This window comes from Lepisma saccharinum, chromosome 19 (genome assembly GCF_977018435.1).
Source record: "Lepisma saccharinum chromosome 19, izLepSacc3.1, whole genome shotgun sequence".
In the NCBI taxonomy this organism is placed as follows: domain Eukaryota; kingdom Metazoa; phylum Arthropoda; class Insecta; order Zygentoma; family Lepismatidae; genus Lepisma; species Lepisma saccharinum.
In genome coordinates this window covers 6601362-6611869 of record NC_139247.1, presented here as the reverse complement: position 1 = coordinate 6611869, position 10508 = coordinate 6601362, and the positions used below count along the sequence as shown (strand labels likewise).

The 10508-nt window shown below is 36.0% G+C and overlaps 1 long non-coding RNA gene across 1 annotated transcript; it reads left to right on the top strand.

Annotated features, from left to right (window-relative positions):
* Positions 1–328: 328 nt before the first annotated feature.
* Positions 329–6213, top strand: LOC146003067 (uncharacterized). Its single transcript, XR_014443773.1, has 2 exons — positions 329–468; positions 4846–6213. It is a non-coding gene; the product is annotated as an uncharacterized LOC146003067 (long non-coding RNA).
* The last annotated feature ends 4295 nt before the right edge of the window (positions 6214–10508 follow it).

Sequence of the window (10508 nt, the reverse complement as noted above, 5' to 3'; positions counted from 1 at the left end):
TTTAAAACTTTATATTATGTAAATTTGAGTTTGTTTGTACACCTACTTGTAACAGATTCGATGTTCAGTTTCTTGCGGGAACAGTATCGTTTCACTAACCGTTAACAAGTTCACCCAAGCGTTTTTTCCCCCATATAACGTCATGCGCACAAGGGAAATGACGTACCTCTGCGCAATCCGGGCTAGGCAGGCAGAAATATATATACCTATAATACCGCTTAGATTATACGTAAATAATTTTAGTCCTAGTTTTACAAAGTTTCATTTAAAGAAGTGATTAGGAGCAACAGTCTAAGAAGTTTTCGTCTCCTTTTCTCTTTGCAGGATCTCCTCGACCGTTTCAATCATTTCTACAATAGCACGGCACGATCTATCCTAGAAGTCAGATGAAAAGGAAACCTACGCATCTCTTCAACTTCAGGGTGTTTTGTTTCTCTATACGGCTCTTATCGTCACAAAACATTTAAGGTAAATATTTTTACTTTAAATTAATACACACTAAATATTGTGATACCACAATTGGTGCAACACGCCACCCTCCAAGCTTCATCTACATAAATTATATTAGTCACAACAATATTGTTCTATTCAACTTTCTTACAGTAAATTTCTTATTTATGAAAACCTATTTTGCGTGTGTGTGAGATATTTTTTGAAATTTCAGAACATGTTCAACTATGTAGTGTTTTAAACAATGTTGAGGTGTTTTCTATTATATTACACAATTAGTGTAAAATGTCTACTAAACCAATGGAAGGGGTTTGGATCCGTTAACCCCCTTTATATACGGTCATGTATTATATGAATCTCTCTTTTGAATTGGATTAACATTATTAGTGATAGTAACCAGTAATGCACACCATTAAGAAAAAATAAAGAGTTAATAACATAACTACTATTCAGAAGCGAGGCGTCCGGTCATCGGGAGATGCGGCGATGGCCAAGCAAAATATTAAAAATATTGCATTTTAAATATTTTAGAGAAGAAGTAAAAATAATAAGTCAGGATATTCGCATATTTGTGCGAAATAAGTCAAGCGACAGCATGAAACACCTCGAAATACGCAAGAGATTCGCTGAAGTTTAGCGCATCGAAATGAGGACCCGGTACTACCCCTCGCACCGAACCCTCCCGCCAAGTTTCCTATTGAAGGTACGGTGTTAGTGTTAAACGGCTCAGCTCATCGCAGAATGGTGCGAATCCCTCTGGTGTCTCTGCCGGTGCCGAGAACAGCCGAACGCTTCCGAACAAGCAGACCCTACGACAAGGTCCAACAACCTCTGTTTTCCCCCACCCTTGAAGGTCTGTGTCGTAACAGGCCTTATTTTCCACCCCCCTTGTTTACAGCCACGGCAGGGTTTCTCTGGAGTCATCAAGATTTCTCCAAGTGTCCAGTGGCGTGCTCAAGGAAGGGTTGGTGATGGTCATAATCCCTGCTTACGCTCAATATTCTTAAAGAAAAAAAAAATAATAATAAAAGAAAACGTCAAAAGCAGAAAAGATGGCAAATAAGGAATGATTACTAAAAAAACTACACGTAAGCCCTCCGCCCCCGCCCTTGTTGAAAGATCGACCCTGACGTTTGGCAAATCTTGCGATTACTACGTGAAGATATCACGCTTCGCCACTGCTACTATTATTTAGTAGATAAAATGAGCTTAAGGAGATAAGCTTAAATTTCAAAAGAATGTCCTTGTAAGAAGTGAAAAGTATTGTGACGTTAGCAACACTAACACTCTGTACAAAACGTAATAAAGTAGCAGATATTTTTTTTTAATAAAGCCAGCAACACGTTCAGTCTGTTAATATGAACGATACCAGTATGAAAGCAGCGAGTGTAATGCAGACATACTCTGTAAATACCAAAACGAATGTACAGCCCTAAGAAACTTACTAATTAACTTTTTGTCTTCTAACGTTCATAAAATGTCATTATAACAATGAAAAAAAAATAAGTAGCAAGTATGTTAAGAGATTCTTAGGTATATGCCAATTATCTTTAATTTAAAGAGATACACCTGTCAGTATTAAGGGTATTGAGTATGATCTTCGCGTGGCAAATATGGAGTAGAAGAAGGATGTTGCCCTCACAGCAGACGGAAGGCATAATTGCCCTCCCCACTCAATCTTCATGTAACTGAGAAAATGGCTGGTTTCAGTTTTCAATCATCGTGTCAATTAATTACCATGGATTTCCTTAGAGAATATTAATTACGTTTGCTTCGTTAAGTAGATTTTGCATTTTTTTTATTGCGCTGTCGATTTGGTGTAAGCAATTATTTTCTTGTTTGCAAAAATATTAACTGTTCTTATAAATGGACTTGCAGACTTGGACAATATCAATGTTGCAAACGCAAGACTAATGACAACATTATTTTATCAAATTAAACTATATTATATTGTGGTTTGCGTAAAGACTTCAGTAACAATACATACTTCAAATCAATTATCGCACGGTCAACAATGTAATCAAGACGATAAAGATTTAAATATCACATTCTATTTGGATTACCATTTCTATGACAGTATTTAATATTATTACAAAACCTTGTCAAGAACTGTCATTTTCATGCCACCTTGTATTGAACTATCAAAAATAATTTAAAAATTTTCTCTGCACGTGAGAAACACCTGTGAAAAATTTTCCACAAAAATCGAGCAAATAAGAAAAATAGCAACCTGCAAATCTATCTTTTTCTAGTAACAAACAATTAAATTAGTATACGAGGTCTTAAAAAGCCTTTTAGTATGTTTCCTATGGCTTATCCCCAGACCCACTAGATTACTTGTGTAGCCTGTGGGTCATACTTTAAGACTCCCTATCGTTGATTTCTTCTTCAAACATCTATGTTTGAGGTGTTTATTTGTTTAATTTTATGAAGTTCGATTCGCATATACAAATGATTTCTTCTGTAGTATCATTCTATATTTAACATACAATAGTATTATTATACATATACTGTGTGTTATTTGAAAACGTCTCAGTCAGTAGATTCTCCTTGAAGCATTGGGTAGCATTGGGGTTGGGGTGTAGAAACAAGAAGGGTGGAAATTCTACCTCATCACCGCTTCAAATTCCACTCTGTTTATGTAATTTACAAGGGCAATTCCAGTAAAATGTCAACCTTGATGGTGAAAATTATGTATCAGTGAAGAACAATGTGCTGTACATTGTTTTAAAAATAAGAACATCTTTAGATTGCCAATGTATCTGCAAAAAAATACCTCATCAAGTACTACTCTACTAACTTTGATTCAGAAAATCCAGTTTCATAGGTTACCAATTGTGTCAGTCTGTTACCTTCAGATTTATTTTTATATGGTGCTGGCAGAATTCATTTGAAGAAATTTTGCTATGGAAGATGAAGGACTACCACTTATAAACTTCTTGGGTTATATCTTTCATTAACGTTTCATGAATCATGTACAGATAAATAAAATTTGGGTTGAGCCGATACCGATCCATCGGTATCGGAAAGTATCGGTTCGAATTTATTTATCGATACCGACCGATAACTTTCCGGCAATTTGGTCTTTCACGGGTTCCGCATAAATGCCTCTCAACACTTTTTGTGAATTTCGAATTTAATAAAAATTCCGATTTTTTTTTCTGTGATCCTGGAAATTATGCAAAATTCGAAGTTTCTCTTTTACTTTGCACCATGTTTGTGATAGCATATTTTTTGTGATAACATAACATGTAATTTAATATTCTGATATCATCATCCTTTGCCGTTTTCTGCCTCTGGCTGGGTCGGCATAGAAGCCTCTCAATTTTTTCCTGGTCTTCCACCACTCCTCTCTTTCCACGGTATTCAAATCTTGTCCTCTTCTCCCAACACTCTCCGCTATCTGCTCTTTCAACCGACATATTGGTCTCCCCCTTGGCCTTATTCCCACTCCTTTTGCATTGTAAGTTCTTACTGGTAGTCTTTCTGCATCCATCCTCTTCATGTGTCCGAACCATCTTACCTGAGCCTGATCTATCCTGTCATGAAGTTTCACCATTATCAGTGTCTGTCGGATCTCCTCAGTCCTTATTCTTTCCCTTCTAGTCTTCCACAATATAGTCCTTAAAAATTTCATATCCACTGCCTGCATCTCTCTTTTGTCTCTCTCTGTCATTGTCCAGGTCTCTGCTCCGTACGTAATTAACGGCACATAGTATGTGTTATATATTACCTTCTTGCATTTCATAGGTACATCCCTGTTCCATATTAATCTTCGAACGCTTTGATATCGTCCACCACCTCTTCTGTTTACCTCCTCATTATTCTTCCACTTCTCTGAATTATGCTTCCTAGATATTTGAAGTTCTCTACTACCCTCAACTCTTCCGTGTCCATCTTTATTCTTGGTTCATTTCTGGCTCTGTTTCTTCTTGTTATTAGCACCTCGCTCTTTTCTGCACTGAATTTCATTTCTGCTCTTCTGATTTCCTCATTCCAACGTCTTCTTCCCTGTTTCCCCATATTATTAAGTCATCAGCGAACAACAGGGCCTTCATCTCTTCCTCTCCTATCTTCTCCCCCTAGTTTTTGGTGTAATTTTTGTAAACTTTAATGCAAAAATCATTGTCAATTGATGCTTATAATTAGTGTGAAATACTTACACACTATTGTTAATGAATATCTTTAATACGTTTAAATTATTACAATTTTCAAGGATTGGTGTCGGTGGGAATCGGTGAGAGTTTTGGTATCGGCTCAGACCTAAATAAAATATGAATAAAACTGGTTCTAAGAATATCAGTCTGTTAAAGCTCATTAAATAAATACTGTGCTAAGACGGACAATTACAAAGAATTCAATTAGTTTAAATTTAATATTTTTTTTTCTTTCCAGGTGGACGAATTTCTCAATTTGGCACACACCTCGTTTCTTACTCATCGATAGTTCTTCTTTTCCTTGCTCCAAGCCGTGGTATGAAGGTGGACTGAAATTCAACTTAACACCAATCACACGTCAGTAATTTAATGAAGAAGTTTCCAATGTAATTCTCTTCATTCTTGAAACTAATAGTTACCAGTGTACGTTTTTGTGGTTCGTCGATTTCTAACTGTTTTTATCGATGTTCTAATTTTTTTTGCGACATTTCTTATCATCGTGTGTAGCGTATAAATGTTTATATGCATTTTACAGAATTTTAATATGTGTTGTATATTTGTAGAGACACTAGTATTTATATTTTTAGGTGTTTACAAAACGCAAGACTGATGACGAAATTATTTTACTATGTGACATTTTTTTTATGTTTGTGTAAGCTGTCTTCTACTTGAAATTATTTGAATTTTTGTTAGTCATTTTTTTTCGCGTGCATGGAAAGAAAATTATTAAATTATATTATGAAAATGATAAAAATATTAAATGTTAAATAAGAGATATTTAATGAAACTATATTGTGTTGTGGTTTGCATAAAGACTTCTGTAACAGTACATACTTCAAATCAATCGTCGTGTGGTCAACAACGTAATCAAAACAATAAAGAAAATTAAACATCACATTCGACCTGAATTACCATAACAATTAGTCAAACTTTGTGATGAATCTATTTTTAAAATGCTTTTCGAAAAGAGCAATGTTTATATTTTGTGTTAACTATTTTGTAACACACACGTTAAAAATTGCATGCGAATATATGAGTGATATAACTATAAATATGGAAACTATTTTCACAGTGTTTGTTTCAAAATAAAAGTCTTTCAGTTAAGTAATTTCTCACGATACATTGTTAAATTGGTATTGTTACATTTCAACGTCACTATATTTCAGTAGAGCAATTTTAATATGCATATGCAGTTACACACACATATATGTGTTCTGTGAGCGCACAAACGCTACAATTTCAGGTTTCTGTGATAGGCTTAAACTATGTCTAATTATAACAACAAAGTCCTATATGTTAAATGTATAAATAAAAATAAATGTATATTAGTTATATATCACTTTAAAAGACGATGTATTTTTGAAACGTGCAACATGATGAAAATACCCAGAGAAAGTTGTTTGACTTGACACACTTCAAATGACATTTTTATATATTTCAGTATAGATGTGTGAAAGTATATGTTTTCTATGTGCGTGCGTGTGTGTGTGTATGTGTGTGCGTGTGTGTAATTTCTGCATATTGCACTTATATTTTCAAATCGAACAAAATGTGTCTTAATTTTCATTTGTACTCTTTTGAGACAATAAATAAAAATTAAAATGTATTGTAATTTTTGTATTTTTTTACATCATATTGTTACTCTGTATTTTACGTTACTTTTACTTTACTTTACGTTACTAAGGTAATCGAGACGATGGTTAATGATTTGTGTTCTTGTTTTGAGTCCACTTTATTCACAGATAGGTTAATCGGGACTAGACTTAGTTGAAAGTGGGATTCGAACCCGGGATCCCTTTGTTTTTGATTTGGTTTATTTTACTTTTATTTTATCTTTTCTGCCACTTTCGGCTAATTGCGAAGATGAATATGAATGGTGATATGATGAAATTTCTAAAGGGACACTCACAATGAATACCCATGCCGGGATTCGAACCTGAAACCCCTTGATTACAAAGCAATGATTAATGGTAGATTGATGAAAGAGATGGCAAAATCAAACTCAAACCAACGCGCATGCTGAATGCGGGATTCCAACCAGGAACTTTGGATTCGTAGCATGCTTCGGAATCATTTAACCAGAGACTTTTAATTAAATATCTTGTATATTTGTCCTTTTCCAAACTGAACACTTTCCGAGGAAGTTCCTTTGAAGCTGAAGCTGTAAAGTAAGAATTAACTACAAGTCAAGGGCGTATCTAAGGTAGGGTTCAAAGGGTCCAACCCCCCCCCCCCCCTTTTGGTACAGTAAAATTACCAGATAACCTGTTCTATCCGCTTGTTCATACGAATGTCTTCGGACTTATTTTATTCTCCTAAATTCGAGACGTATAGGACGGGGTAAGAATGGGAAGGAAATTACGAAAGTCCACACACTAGATGGAACTGCAGACCAAATGTCTGGAATTTTCTGATAGTTTCGGAATTTCTGCGATAAGAAACTGCATTGGGACTGTCAAATCAATTATAATTTTTTTCCCTCGAGTCTTCTTAAAGGCATTTAGTTCTTAAAGACGTAGGTAAGAAAACCAGGAAAACATCGTAACATTCTCAAGTTGTTTGACACAAGATGAGCAGAAAAGTATCAATACTAAGTAGCATCATCGTGACTACATACACACAACTTTGTCAAGTCCAGCAACTCAACCCCCCGTTCCCCAACAAACTTCCGGTCAGCAGTGTCCAGGATTTGAACATATGAAATAAAGCAACCCTAATCATACCAAAAGTTTTACCCACCCCCCTTACGTGAACTATATATACGCCCATGCTACTATTATTGATGAACTATTTCCTATACATATTACGTAAACAAAAAGATAAAGCAAAAAATGGTGAAAAACACAAGTGTTTAAACATAAAGAAAAACATATAAATAGAAAACATAACATAAGCATACAAGTTACATCATAGTGTTTGAAGACAATCTCTGCTCTGCCAAATGGAAATTCTTTACTTTATTTTGAAAATATTCTATTTTAGATATATTTGACATGCTTTTACGTTGGGCTTTTGAAGTTTTTGCAAACAATGTATATAAACGAGGACTGATATGCCTGTGTTGCATTGTGGGAGATTTAAGTTTGAAACTGCTTCTTGAATAATAGTTGTGTACTGATGGGTGAGATCAACATGTCTGCCAGATGCGACGGCTTGTTGGATTTAATAATTTTATACATAAAGCAATATGTTTGCAGTAGTCGCCCAGGGTACATATTCAGGATATTAATATATTTGAAAAGTAAAATATGTTTTCAAGTCTTGGGATGCAACACTGAACCACATGCAAACATTTAGACACTTTTGAATTTTTACTTGTAAAGTTTTATTTATTCTACCAGCCTACGTCACAATAGTCTAGAAATTGATAAATGAGTGTTTCAATTAATCGCTGCTTGATTTTTTATGATAATTTGTCATATTTATGCAAGAACCTAAGTGTTCCGAATGAATTACATAAACTTATCGCCTAATGTGCTCATCCCACGGCTGATCAGAATCAAATACTTGTCCAAGATATTTGAGGTCTCGATATGAGGTCATCATTTACTTTAATTTTTGTACAGGGTGGTCCAAAAGTCACGATCGGATATTGATATAATACGAAAATGGTGGTAATGAATGCAGGAACTGTATTTAACGGAACGAAGGTATATCAATGAAATAGGACAAGAATATCCGTAAGATTAATGTTGGTGCAGCTCTCAATGCTCAAACGTCTCGGTATGTTGACCGTCATTCTCCGAGAACAAGTAGATTCGCCACCATGTGCATCGCCATTTCGAGAGTGATCATTCTGAAGACTCCTTTTGACTCCTGAACGGAATTTACGCAAATTCCGCTAGTATGCTAATTCATATGAATTCCAGACCTCTATCGGAAAACCTGACTCCTAATCACAGTATCGGGATTGACTGACCTCTATCAGAAAACAGACAAATTGCTAGGACACAACGTTTCCTCTCGACATTAGAAAACTGTATACGTCAATTTCTCTTGTGAATAACACGCTCTTCCACTATAAAGGCAACCAATCATGACTTTTGGCCCACCCTGTAGTCCTGAGCTCAACGGAGTCAATAGTGTTTCAAGTTCCAGTAATTGCGTAACATGACTCATTAGCATTAATTTTAAGGCCATTTGCATCACACCAGGTTTTAATCGCACCCAAGTCATGGCTTACGTATTCAGAGTTAATGGCAATTTCTGTTCAGAGTCTGGTGAAGTTGTCATGCAATCGAATCATCCGAGGTTGGGTATCATACTTGACTCGCACTCCAGTCGAATTTGATGTATTCGATTTAGAGAACATAGCAATGTTTTTGATATGGGCGTATTTAAAATAAAAATTCCTAGCTGAAAGTAGATATTTGGGGGACAAAATAAATGACTTCATCCCACCAGTGTTGACGCCTGTGCGTGGAAGTAAATCAAAAGAAAACTTGCAAATATTTCATAGGCAATCAATCATAGGTGTACGATAATAATAAAACAAAAATGACAATAGACTGATATTAAGGCTCTGCTGGATCTTAGGCCGACGTCAACGAAGCCGTGATCAAAATTTCATCTCCTTTCGAAAACCGCTATGATATTGTAAAATCTGGAAAATTACATCTGCTTAGAATTTCTTCTAGAGCATGCACGTGAATCTTCATGCGATTTGCTTTGGCTATTGTCTAAGATTATCTAAGATTCTTACTTAAAATGCAAGAGGTGTAAAAAGCGCAAGGTTGTAGAGGAACCTGCACAACACAAAAACAACATGTTAAAAAGTCGAATTAACTAAAGGTTCCTCACAGACCAGCTCATCTCAAAAAGCTAAACTCATTTGATAAAACATTATCATCAGCTTCCAACAGCGATGACAAACAGCTGGACAGCAGGAGCGTATGTTCTAGGCTAGCTACGCTATTTGCGAAGCCTGAAGTCTAGAGAATAAAATACAGGAGGGAAATCTATCAGAAATTGTAAATAAAGTTATTCATATCAGTGAGATGATGATGGTGATTCTGGAGTTGGCAACCTGATTTCTTGTGAGTTTGCAACCTGATTTCTTGTGAGTTGGCAACCTAATTTCCTATGAGTTGGCAACCTGATTTCCTATGAGTTGGCAACCTGATTTCCTATGAGTTGGCAACGTGATTACCTATGAGTTGGCTACCTCATTTCCTATGAGTTGGCAACCTGATTTCCTATGAGTTGGCTACCTGATTTACTATGAGTTGGATACCTGATTTCTTAGGAGTTGGTAAACTTATTTCACGTGACATAGTGAGATAGCCGAGATGTTGGACTCCGTATACGCCACTGCTGGAAAGATTAGAAGTCTGCCGGAGTTAAGCAAAATCGGCACATTCAACAAGAATAACGAGAATACTCAAAACGACATTACAAATATGACACATCGGAGAGTCCAATCCTTGCAGCAAGTGACCATGGGTTAGACGGCTGTGTCCAATACGCAGTCGAAAATAACTTCTTCTTGACTAGAGAGAAAGGGAGGAACGCCATGCACCTACGGTGGGCTTAAGCTTCTTCCTCGTTGCCGCATCCCACATCTTGGGGCTTTTCAGTTGCATCTCGTGATATGTTCCTTGGGCCAGTAATGTACGCCTGTCGAGGCAGCCAGCGATTACCGACAAAATGATTAGCTCTGTCCCATTCACAGAGGAAGCAACCGTATTTCGTGTAACCTTGCTGCATACCAATGTACAATTTACACCATTCATTCTTTGTAACACAGGAGCAACACACTTTCGGCTATTGCAGCATACGTATCTTATGTAACTTTCAAACTTTGTGTTTTTGGCTAAATGACACGTGATACACGGAAACAAATTGCAGATTCGTATTTGTCATGCACAAATACATTAGAAACACAATTAGAAGGACAAATTT